Source organism: Ceratotherium simum, chromosome X, assembly GCF_057802395.1.
Source record: "Ceratotherium simum simum isolate JZ-2026a chromosome X, ASM5780239v1, whole genome shotgun sequence".
Classification (NCBI taxonomy): domain Eukaryota; kingdom Metazoa; phylum Chordata; class Mammalia; order Perissodactyla; family Rhinocerotidae; genus Ceratotherium; species Ceratotherium simum.
This window is the reverse complement of record NC_141940.1, coordinates 19,280,147-19,293,328: the sequence shown is the minus strand read 5'-3', so window position 1 is coordinate 19,293,328 and position 13,182 is coordinate 19,280,147. Positions and strand designations below refer to the sequence as shown.

General features: G+C 41.3%; 1 pseudogene; it reads right to left on the bottom strand.

Annotated features, from left to right (window-relative positions):
• Positions 1-3,667, bottom strand: part of LOC101401519 (non-histone chromosomal protein HMG-14 pseudogene) — a 96,900-nt pseudogene extending 93,233 nt beyond the window's left edge.
• Between the last annotated feature and the right edge of the window lie 9,515 nt (positions 3,668-13,182).

Below are 13,182 nucleotides of genomic sequence, written 5' to 3'. Positions count from 1 at the left end.
GCTAAATCTGCCTTAGGAGTGTGTTTAAGGCAACAGCTCGGCAAGAAAGGTGAAATAATCAGATAAAATATATATCATTCATCAAGGCAATTTTTCCTCTGAGGGTAAATAGTTAAGGAGTTGAATGTGGATGGAGCCTTGATGGACGCTACCATGGTGCAAGGGCATATACGATACTCAGAAATCAAGAACATTAAACAAAACGCAATATAAGAAAGCATATGTTTTTAACAAACCAAAAGACATGATAGAAGACCCCAGGTGGTCATGAGGGAAGTGTGAGGCAATTCTGTGGGTCCAAGAATGGAGTATGTCATTATTAGTCCCTGGAAAGAAAGGAGGGAGAGCAAGAAGTCGATTTGGCTGAAGTGCCAATTCCCCAGAGCCCTGGAAAGTAAATTGAAATGCTTTTACAAAAGTCCAAATCTAGCCAGATCACAAAATTCTAATGACAAGTACTAAAAAGTGCATGCTTGTGTATAAGTGCAATTTGGAAAGCCCTAAAATAAGAAAGAACACAAAAGGTAAAGAGGAAAACATTTTTCAATTAGTTAAGGCAACAAAGGAGGCTGAAGGAAAGAAAAACATGATTTTCTAGCCATCTCCCTTGCTCCTCACCTCAAACCCTCACATTGTCCCTTGGAGAGCTACTGCCAGAAGGCAGCCAGGAAAAACTCATAATAAAAGTGAATTCTGTGAGCCTGAAAAGAACAAAATTAAGGGGTATTAGGAGCACGCAGTTGTTAATCTCCATCTCACGTAGGTCTTAGCTTTTGGATTTGTTATTGAGGATTGTTTGGACACCTGTGAAGCTTTGAGAAGGGAAATTGTAACTTTTATAATCCTAGTTATATCTTTTAAAATAAATTTATTTTTAAATTTCATAATAGGTTAATACCTGCTTATTATTAAAAATATAGAGAGAAGTATATAAAGCAAAATATAGTAGTGTTCCTTCACATCGCCAATCCAAATCCCCTCCATAGAGCTAGAGTTAATTAGTGTTATCAGTTTGGAGTGTATCCTCCCAGATCTGTTTCTGTAATATTTACATACAAACACATACACACACATTCTTTTAACTACATAGACTGGAGATTGGCTCATGTTGGTATATGTAGTTCTGCCTCATTCCTTTTAATAACTGCATATCCCCTGGTATTGATATGCCAGTTGATTTAACCACCGGCCTGATACACAATTGCATTGTTTTCCATCTTCTCCAGCATGAACAATGCTGTGATGAGCATCTTTATATACATGAATTTGGGCACACATTGAGTATTTCTATAGGACAGGAGACATTCCTAAAAGCAGAATTTCTTGGCATACACATTAGAAGTTTTGATAGAAGCCGCCAAATTGCCATCCAGAATTGTGTTACAGTTTACTCTTAAGAGTATATGCAATTATCTCTTTCCCTACACCATCAACAACCTGGTGTATTATCATCTTTTCCCCTGAGAGGCAAAGAAGATGCTATTTTTTTGTTTGAATCTGCATTTCCCTATTACCAGTATTTATGGACTATTTTACATTCCCCCGTGAGATTGAGCATATTTTCATATGTTAATTATTTTATATTTCTTCTTTAATTTGCTTGTTCAAATACCATTATTCATTTGGCTATTGGCTTGTTTATCTTTTCCTTATTGATTTACGAGTTCTTTGTAATTGTGGTTATTAACCCTTTGTCGTATGTGGTATAGTTATTTTCTTCTAGACTGTCGCTTGTCTTTTGTCTTTTGTAGCATCTTAAAACTATCTTTATATAGGATTTTCCATGAAGAAAGCCAACAATTTTTAAAAATTACGTCATTAAATTGTTTTATTTTTAAATAAAATAAAATTTACCCCATTTTACACTCTCTTTTATATACATACAACTAATCTTTCTGAGCAGTGTGTAAATTAAAACCAAGCCAGGCTTTACCTGTTGAGTTGCGCATTCTTTTCTAAAGCACTTAAAGATAGTTTGCTATCACTTTGAAATCCTATCTTTTATGAAATTCTAGCCAGGCCCTCCAGGTCATATGCCTGCCTTTAGGAATCGTGCTGCTAACTGGTACTGTGAACCCATCTACCTCCGTTAAGCCCTAAACAGATGAGACAGCAACACTTACATGAATTGAGACTCTTAAGCCATCTTGGACTGCTGTTCTTTCACTGCCCTGTACAGGACTTAAGTGGCATAAAGTAAATGAACCTCATAATCCAGGCCTCGAGAGAAAAGTCTGTAGTTAGAGGGATGAAAACTCTGTGTCCCATTCCACTCCACAGCCCATTGAGCATATCCAGTGGCAATAGAATCTGTTGTATAAAAAGTGCCAAATTACACCACAGTTTATTAGCTTTCTGTATAACTGACAAAGCAAAGAGTTCATAATTAGCTGACAGATTTACAGATTGCATACCCAGTACCCGTCACCAGGATTTCAGAGCCACGTATGGCTGTAAATAGGTTTTCTTCATTCTCAAACACTGCAGATAATATTTGGTAAAACATTCAAATTCCCTAGCTCCCTTCCACATTTGCTATCTTCCCAGTGCTTAAGCCTCATATGGAAAAACAAAAAAGCTGAATCTTTAGAGGGCCTCGATTTCCCCTGCTGGAGTGTACATACACCATGTGCACAGTCACTGCACCATCTTGTGGCGATACCTGTAAACTGCACATTCCCTGCTAGTAGGCAACCTGCCAGGATCCTCTCTGCTGAAACCTTGCAAAAGGTCCACCCCCATCTTGTCTTCTCTTTCCAGCCACCAAATTGGAAGGGCTATGCTAGCAAAGCTTACCCACTGTGTTTCCTTCTCTCTCTCTCTCTCTCTCTCTCTCTCTCTCTCTCTCTGTGTGTGTGCACACGTGTGTGTGAGCATGCACAGGTACGTGTCCTGTCAGGGCTACCTCAATGCCTCAACCAGCTCTAAAGATTCCCTCAGAAATCCTGAAAGTCAGATAAAAGGTCTTCCAGAATAAATTCTCCACAAAGGTACAATTTCCTTCAATCACCAGTATCACCTGCCCCGAATAGCGGGTCTATGTTTCATTTTTGAACAACTCCCCTGTAATACTGTAGAGCCCCTGAAGAACGATTAAGAGGCACAAGATACCAGACACATTTTGCTTCATCAGCAAAACCACCCAAGGAAAGGCCCTCATTATAAACAATAGCAACAAATAAACAAAAAAAAGTTTACACGCTGCAGAAGAAAATCACCTTATCAGGTCAGTAAAATGGCATCTCTCTGAGGGATGTGACTGTGACATATTTAAAGGAGTGACACTGTTTGGATCAAAGTACACTGAGGCTGAGTCAGTCAAACAGGCAACTCGGACACACTCAAGCAGCATTGTTGGAAACAGTTATTGTTTTCTACTGTAAGGGAGTAATAAGCATTTGATAGCTTATGGGCTCCAAAGAGTGGGGGCTGAGCCAAGGACATTGTGTTGGCTTTGTAATGAGCCCACTTGCCCAGGCTGAACTACATTTCCCAGTATTCCCTTTCCTGTATGTTTCGATTAGAGTGGTCCACAAGAGAGATTCTTGCGGGAGATTTGGAGGGCAGAAGGGAAGCAGCAACCATGTTGCAGCTCACATATCTTGTTGCTTATCTGCTGACTCACCTTGTTGGTGTGAGAGTGTGGCTGGGCGTGCAACTGCTCCATCTTTCCCTGTATCCTCCTTCAGTTAGTTTCTTCAACTTCTGGACCAGGTGTGTATGTTTTTAGCTCTGTGACAAAGTGTCCTGGCCTCTGCAGGACAGCCATGATGTCAAGGTCAAGGCAACAAGTACTGACATGGGTTTCAGTCCATCCTCATGGGTTCCACCATGTTCTTGCTTTCCACCACTATACATCCGTCTTCCCTTCCCAACTGCCTGCCCTGTGTACTTCAAGCCTCAGCACCAAACACAAAGACAACTACCTTACAGAGATGGCTTCACCAGCTCCCACACTGTGTGATGTCAGATCCCTGAATCAAACCTCTTTATAGATAGATACACATCCTTGTGGTTCTGCTTCTCTGATTGAACTCCTGACTGATACAGCCACATTATAGATGGGCCACACAGAAAGAAAATCCACTACATCCCAAACTGCCCTTGAACTTAGTGAAGATTTTCGAAGAATATAATTCAATGAGAAAAGCCCCAATAAACTTCCTCACAGGAAAATTTACTCCAAACATGCAGGTCTTGAATGTCTACTATGGGCAAGTCAATAATGGGAGACAGAGAATGTATAAAAAGCACGCTTTTACCCTAAAGAATATATTTACAGTTCAGTAAGGGAGATAAGGCAGGCACACAAAAAATAAAATTCAAGGCAACATGTGATAAGCTTTGTAAGAGAGGTTCGAAGTGTTGTCAGATTATCTTCCCGACCAAGCATCCAATATCTAACTGTGTGTAGAAATGACCACAAACATCCTACTTCATCACATCCAAGGGTATTCCTACCGCTTGCAAGTTTTCCAAAGTGTATAGAAATCAGATAGAACAAATTCCTAAGTAGTCACATAAAAGGCCATTTATTGCTGGAAGAGAGGCTCCTAGAAAGGAGTTGCCAGGTTGGGAGGCTGCCCAAGGCCAGGAGCCAGGATGCTGTGTCATCTGCATTGAGGCCTGTTAAGAAGCGGGCTGAGGGCGCTGGCCCGGTGGAATAGTGGTTAAGTTAGCACACTCTGTTTTGGTGGCCTGGGGTTCGCAGGTTCGAATCCCGAGCCTGGACCTACGCACTGCTCATCAAGCCATGCTGTGGGCAGCATCCCACGTACAAAATAGAGGAAAATGGGCACGGATGTTAGTTCAGGGCCAATCTTCCTCTTTTTGCTGAGGAAGATTGGCAACAGATGTTAGCTCAGGGCCAATCTTCCTCTTTCTGCTGAGGAAGATTGGCAAGGGATGTTAGCTCAGGGCGAATCGTCCTCACCAGAAAAAAAAAAAAAAAGAAGTGGGCTGAGTGGATGGCTGAGTAGGGGCACTCCTTGCTGTAAGCATCTGCCATAATCTCAAGGACTACCAGCTGAAGAACTGATGTTAGACCACTGATAGTCCAGGGCTGCCTGTAGAGGAAAATCCAAGATAGAAAACACAGAGATCAGTGGTGATTCTTTCCATTACAAGTGACCCTTCATGACAAAAGTCTTTGCAGCAAAATTCATTTAAATATGCATGAGTCATTCATTAATTCATTCACCAAAAATGTACTGAGTACCTAAAATGTGCTCTCTTTCTCTCCTTACACCCTGCCTCTTTGCATGACCAGCTCCTTCTCATCCGTCATGTCACAGTTTAAATGTCACCGCCCAGAGTAGCCTTCCTTGTTCACCCTAAATATTTCCTCTTTGTCACCCTTTATCACTTTCCTCTATACATTTCCTCCATGGCACTTAGCATGGTTTGGCATTATAGTTGACTTTTAAGATATTTTGATTAATGTCAGTCTCCAGTGCTGAACTGTAAGCTCCACGAGAGCAGGTATCAGATCACTTTTATTCAGATCTGAATATCCAGTATGAGCACAGCCCCTGGTATGGAGTAGGTTACATACTCAGTAAGTATTTGTTGAATGAATGAATAAGTGAATGAATGACTACCGAGGCATTGGAACTATGAGGTGATTGGGACAGGCCGCACCCCTGCTTTCCTGGAGCTCACATTCTAATGTGGGAGGTAAACCAGCAACCATAAAAATGAGTGATATAAATGACCTCAGATGTTACACCTAACTCATTACTTCCCAAAGAGATGCCTACCTCTATCAAGTTTTCCAAAGTGTATAGAAATCAAACAGGATGAGATCCTAAGCAGTCACCCAAAAGACTATTTACTGTATTGGGATGAGTGCTGAGATGAGGGTTGACACAGGAGCTGAGAAGAGCACAGAGGACAGGTGACTAAAGCCAGTTTGGAGAGGGTCAAGGAAGACTCGCCAGAAATGGTGACATTGAAGCAGAGCCTGAAAGAGGAGCAGGTGTTAACTATGCTGAGAGTGTGCATATACGTGTGTGTGTGATTGGATGGGGGAACATGCAATGAAAAAAGAGAAGGCAAGAGTGAGAGGATAAGGAATAGCATTTAAGGCAAAGAGAACAGCATGTGCAAAAAGGCTAGAGGTGAAGTGAGAGATGATGGGAGAACTCAAATGACTCCTCTCGGCTGGTGCATGGAGCGTAAGGGGCAAATGCTGACAGATGACACAGGAGGCCAGCAGGGGCCAGACCATGAAAGGCCTTAATGCCGGACTAAAGAATCTGAAATGATGCACAAAGATGTTCACTGAGTGTGCTTTATTTACAAAGATATCATTTTGTTGGTTATATACCACCAGGAATTAAAATTAAATGCATGAAATATGGCTAAAATTTAGTATTAATGCTAAAGATACTATAGTTTTCAGAACATATGGACTGACAATGGGATGGAATAATAGAAATCATGATCAGCGTGGAAAATGCAGAGCATGTGGCTGATGCGTGTATTATCTACACTGTATTCAACACACAGGGAATTCTGAGCGCAGGGCTGAGTACACCACGTGCATCTGCTAAATAGTAATTCCCAGTATTGTTGAGAATAAATAGGCATTATTCTTATCTATCAAATGAAAGGTATCTGCCAACTTTAAACAAATGTTAGTATGTCTAATGAAGCGCCCACTATGTATAAAATATAGCACTGGACCACAAGAGGGGGGAGTGAGAAAAATATAAAGCAAAAAATCAGAAATCTAGTTTCTGCAGGGATTTTAGGTGGAAATATTTCCTTTTAGTGATAGTGAACCCAATTACTGAGTAACTTAGCAGAATATAGTGAAGGGGGGAAGAATGTAAGACATTACTAAGAAAAACAGTGTAGATGTTTCATAAAAATTTACTGAATGAATAAAATTACCAGTCAGAAATGATAAATTGTTTCAGTGCTAAAAATGTTTACCTATAGTAATCCAATCAAATTACAAACCCCCAGCACTAGTTCTAAAATGGTTTGCATATTTTAACTCATTTAATCATTACCACAAATCTATGGAATAGGTATTATTATAATTTCAATTTTAGAAATGAGGAAAGTTGGGCTCAGAAAGATGAAGTCATTTACCCTAGGTCACACAGCTAATTAGGGGTCGAGCCAGGATTATGAACCCAGGGAGGTTGATTATTATAGTAGAAATCCCAGAACAGTTTCCATTTTAGGTTGAAGGCCAATGGGAAATGAAACAGAAAGAGTGCAAAGGAAAATTAAAGTGGAAGTGCTGAAAATCTTTTATTAAAACATTAGGGCAGTGCTGTGCACGCCAGACCCAGAGAGACCTGAGATAGGATCTCAGTTCTGCCACTAATTCCCTGTGTGACCTTAGGCAAGTCACTTACACTCTCTGGGCCTCAAGGTAAACCTGTAAAATGGGGAAGGAGTGGAAATATGATGGTGTTAGAGCTGAAAGAAGTTTTTAAAATGCTTTCAAAAGAATTTTTGCTGCTCAAGATGCATCTTACCCACCAAGTGTGGAGACCACATCCTCTCTTCAATTCACAGAAAAGTACAGTGTATATTTGGATTGTGTATAGTGATGGTCTCTAAAAAAAATGTAATATATAAAGTACAGAGGACCCAAATCAGACTGGAGACCGAAACCATTTAGTGGAACATTAAAAATATTCTCTAATGCCCCAGAGTTGAACCAGGAATTACGCCTGTGGAAAGCAACGCGAAGTACAGAACTAATAGTCAAAAACCTTGACATCAAGGGCCAAGGTTGGCCATTTATGAGACCTATAAGAATACGTATGGGTCTTTTAATACTGAGTTCAAGGGTTAGGGGATCTCAGGCTGGCTCTCCAAGGGCAAAGGTAGCAGGCAATTCCCTTCCAAGAACGTGGACTGGGTAACTGTGGGTCCAGGGACAAGTGCTGAGCAAGGTGGAATCCAAAGAACCAGAAGGAAGCCCACTGCTTCGTGAGTATTCCTAATTGGAAAAGAAACCATTGTTAAAGAAATTTCCGAGAAGCCAGAAATGGTTTCCTAGCTTGCCTACGCCAGGAGCTCAAGGCCCTCTGCCCAACTGCTGTGCAGGAGGAAGCTTCTACCGTAGAAGAGAACTCCACTGGGATAGGGCAAAGGCTTTGGAGTCAGACAGACCTGGACGTGAAACCGCCGCTTACTAGTTATGTGGCCGGGGCACACCTCTCCGAACCTCAACTGACTTCTCCACGTAATGGGGAGCTAATAAAACTTCCCTGTCGGCATTTTTAGAAAGATGAGATGAAGCACCATTTCAAAATATTACAGATTGTAGGGAAAGCAAGTGAGGACAGAGGTTAAACCAGATTGCCCAAGAGTTGGTAATTGCTGAAGCTGAGTGATAGGGAAATGGAGGTCCTTTATGCTCTTCTCTCTACTTTTGTAGAGGCTTGACTCTTCCCATAATAAAATGTTTTAAATAATGAATACGGTGATGAGATTGAGCTCTGGAGTTTCAACTAGGTTTGATTTGGGCTCCTGCCTCTAACTCTGAAGTATTGGGCAAGTTAGTTAAGCTCTCCTGGTCTCAGCATACTCCTCTGTAAAATGTGGGGAGTAATTATTCCTGGGGTGGTTGTGAAGATTAAATCAGGTTATGCATATAAAGGACTTAGTACGGTGTCCGAGATATAATACAATTTCAAAAAATATTAGCTGCTGCTGTTGTTGTCATTGTTATTATTACTATTATTATTATATGAAGGGCCAAGAAGAGCTCTTGGCATGCAATAGGTGTTTAATAAATAGTATTGATCGTCATCATCATTATCATCAGCGTCGTCAGGAGTTGAACTCTTCACACCTAGTCAGAATGCACCGTTAAGCTGAGCTCCTAATCTGGCCAAGATGTTGGCAGATATGGGCATTGAAGTCTCCTGGCTGAATAAGAACTGTTTTCCCTTAGTGGAGTGGAGCTGTTACAACTATCTCTAGCCTCTTACGTTCAGAAATTTCCACCCAAGAACAGGACCACCTAATTAGCCTCAAGTTGAGCTGTCAAAGCCTTCCTCTACAGAGCTTCTGTGAGCAGGAGACAATCAGCGATTCAAGACAGTTGGAGACAGGCAGCTCTACCAGCAGGTTTCATTCACGGTGGGGTAGAGCAGGGCTCTTGGCCCTGGGAAAGGGATGCCGCTGGGAATCACTTTATAAAGCCTTCTCTCCCCTCCCCTCCTGGCTTCCTGCTTCACTGGGTCTAACTCACAGAAAAGTGCTCAATGCAGGTTTGTCAAATTAATGGGCTATGGGACAGAAAACAAGTTACCAGAAGCTGGACACTGGTCCTCAAGCTGAAGCTGGTTAAATAAAATCCTTCAGGCTCAGGATGGGATTGCTTCCAGAACCTGGGGCTGGCCTAGCCACCATGTGGGCCCTAGTGGCCCAAACTACGGGAATCAAGCAGAGAATGAGAGCAGAGCTTCTGGTGACTTGAGTGACCCATTAGTCTTCACGCCTCACAGAGTTTCCCCTAGTTTCCACCAGCTTGAACTGTGCCTCTCTGGGGTTGCCTTCCTACTCGGTGCAGACACATTTAGGGTGGAAATTCTCGCCTGCTCTACTTACTTACTCTAATTGGTTGCTGCTTGCTTTTGACCCAAGGCTTTTTAGAATTCATTAAAACTCTATTAAGATGGCAATCAGCCTACGTAAGATTTTGTATATAGCTGGTTAGAATCAACGATGCCTCAAAAACTCCTATTCAAATTCATTTTAGAGGGCCCACGACTGGGACAAGCAGTAGAGAACTTTAGCCTGAAACAAAGGTTCAAGTTCAAGTAGGCTGGCATTCAAGGCAAGCCTGGGAAGAGAGTGGAGGTCAGATTACAGAGAGCCTTGTGCATTTAGCTGAGTGTGGACATCCAACTGCAGGTAGTGGAGAGCCCCTGATGCTTTCTGAGAAAGGCAGTGCAATGATCAGAGCTATGATTTGGGACAGTAACTCTCCAATTTACCTCAACATCTTAGAATCATCTTGGAATCATCTAAGAATCTCACCAAAAAGGCAGAATCTCTTGCTTTGCAGCTGAGATTCTGATTCAGCATCTCTGTGGTACGGCCCAGGGCATCTTTATCTTTAACCAAACACATTCTGAGGCCACAAGTCTGTGGATTAGGTTTTGAAACAGTTTTAGGAAGATGAGTGTGGTGGTCATGAAAGAGGCTGAGGACAGGAGAACAGTTAAGAAGACATTGTGACCATCCAGGGGCAACATAGAAACCTGACCTGGAGTGGGAGTGCTGGGAAATCAGAACCACCACCACCCTGCCAAGTTCCTGGGAGTTTGGGGAAAGCTTATTTTCAACGGCAATGGGCACTGGGGAGTGTTGGGAAACTCTGATGCGTGTTAGATCGAGCTCATTCTTGATAAATCCTATTCATCTTGCCTAGTCAGTGCTGTGGCTCCCTGCTTAAACTTCCTTCCTACCTGTTCAGTTTTGGGAAGCCTAAATCTGCTTTGATCAAATTCACAAAGTCTTTGCCATGTAATCCCAAGGACCTTGATCAGCACATGATCTTGCTCTAGCTTAGTTTCAGGGACAGAAGACCTCTTTCAGGCCTGAGAAGAAAATCACTCTTGTGTTTGAACTAATCCATAAAAAGGCTGGTTAGAACTGGCTGCAGCTGTTTGGTTAGGGACTATCATTCTATGGTATAGCACTCTCTTTTAAGACTTGACAATTCCTCTCAGGTCCTCTTAAGTCACATGAAATCCAGTTGAGAATTTTTAAGTCACAAAAACTGTTAAACTTTTCTTAGACCCAGTTAGGCATCATTAAATCTTACCAAGATTAGTGAAGTCACAAGATTTAACCAGGCATAATGAGAATAGAATTTATACAACTTAATGAGACTTGATGAGGGTTATTGAACCTTATCCTGCCCTTAAGGCAACAAGATCAAAATTTAAAAATTCAAATTGGATGGAAGTAAATTATTCTTTTTCCTTTTCTTTTTTTAAAGTGAAGTGAACCACCTGAATTTACAAGACTTGTGTGTCCCCTTCCCTGAGGGCCCTTCGTGACTGCTAATCTGATAAACTAGTATGTGCCAACTTTTAATGGGTTACTCCCCCTCCTTCCTCTTAGGTGGCATATATGCATTTTAATAGGGTCTTCTGGACAGGCTGCTTTCACCCAGAGTAGAGACTTGGAGTGTGGGAATTCAAGGCGCCAACCCAGACCTGTAAGAAAGGCAGCTAGACCTTTGGGGCGCTCTTAGATGTTATCACGCAAACAGGCCCATACTCCAGCAATGTTGGGTGGAGAGGTGGTGGGAAAGGAAGGGGGCTGGTGGTGAGTCATCCTTGGCTAAGTGCAATAAACTCAGTCCCAAATCAGCCAGGGACATCAGATAATGCATTTTCATTGCTGGAGAGAGTAAGGTGACTCACTTGGCATTTTGTGGATTAGATCTTTCAGAATTCTTCTGTCACTGGCTACATTCAAAACTCAAAAGTAAACCTTAGGATGGGTCTTTATACATTTACTTATGTAACAGTTGTAATATATATATATTTTATATTTTTAGAAAAGTTTTTTTTAATTAGTCACAATTGGACATATACTACTTTTTGCTTATTTTCTTGCCAATATTTTCAATTCTTGATCTCAGAGTCAGTCTTTAGCTATTAGAGACATGGCATTCATCAGACATCTAGCCTTCTTACTAATAGCAATAATCATGATAATGGGAATACTCTCAACACGTATATAGCTTATTCTGTGTCAGGCACTGTTCTAAGTGCTTTAGAAATATGAACTCATTTAATTCTCACAGCAACCCTGTGAAGTTAGAGCTAGTGAGGAAACTGAGGCATGGAGACGTCAGTGACTTTGCCAAGGTCACAGAGCTGATAAGTGGTGGGGCTGGGATTCAAACCCAGGCAGGAGAAAGCTGGAGCCTACACTGTTGACCTATAACATCAGCAGTAATCAGTCTGGGGGCTTAGGGTAAACCATCCACTATATTCCAGTTTTGGGAGGAAAACCATGATACACTGTTGAGCTTTAAAAACAAAAGGAAATCGAGTAACAATGAGAACAATATGGTTTCATTTTTGTTATCAATATTACGTGTGTGTGTGTACGTGAGAGAGAGAGATTAGATATGAATGTGAATAAAACAAGGAGGTCTGGAAGAAATCACATAATTACACTAGTTTTAGGGAGTAAGAGTTGTCTAGGTAATTTCACCTTTTACATCTATATCGTTTTAATTTTTTACAAACATGTGATCAAACACACACACTGAAGAACTAATTAAGCTTTTAACTATACTCTCTGACACAGCGTTTGGTTTAGATTTGCATAATCGTGAGAGAAAAGATCAGATTCTTCCCTGTTCTCAGGCCTAATATAGTGCTTTCATGTAGTAGGTATTCAATAAATGTCGTTGCTTTTGTTGTGTTATTGGGAAGTATGTTGTTTGAATCACACCTCCTTATTCTCTCAGAGTCTGGGATCGTTATCAACTCTGCCAAGATTTCACTATCTAGGAAATTTTGATTGGCTCTCTAGATCAGGAATTACCAATTTTTTCTCTCAAGGGCAAGAAAATAAATATTTTAGATTTTTCAGGTCATAAGATCTCTGTTGCAACTGCCTCAGACTCAGTACTGTGAAAGCAGCCAGAGGAAATATGTAAAGAAACGGGCATGACTGAGTTCCAATAAAATTTTACTTACGAAAGCAAGTGGGGGGGTCTGCCCTTGGCCCAGGTCTGTAGTTTTTGGACCCCAGCTCTAGCTTCTCAGAACAGTATTACTTTCACTGAGAAACAGCTGATTTGCTTTGTTTTTAAGACAGTTTTCTCCTGCAGTTCTGAGGGCTTTGCAAATTTGTGAAGGTCTGATTGATGTGTTACAAACTTACTTTAGAATTTTTGAGGTGTTGATCTAATTCCTTTGACATTTAAAACTGTCAGTTTACCCGATTCTTGGCATTTGAGAGATTAGGATTGCCTTATTGCACAATCCCATGGGGTTACAACTGGAGTCAGCATACATTGTGCCTTGTTACGCTTTTTAACAAAATGCCTGGTTTTTGTTTGTTTGCTTAGTTTAATCCCTAGTGAAGACAAGAGAGAAGGAATTCCTCCTTGGGACAGAACAAGAAAGCTGTCGGCTACACATCACCACCCTGGACTACTCTGTTGGTCTC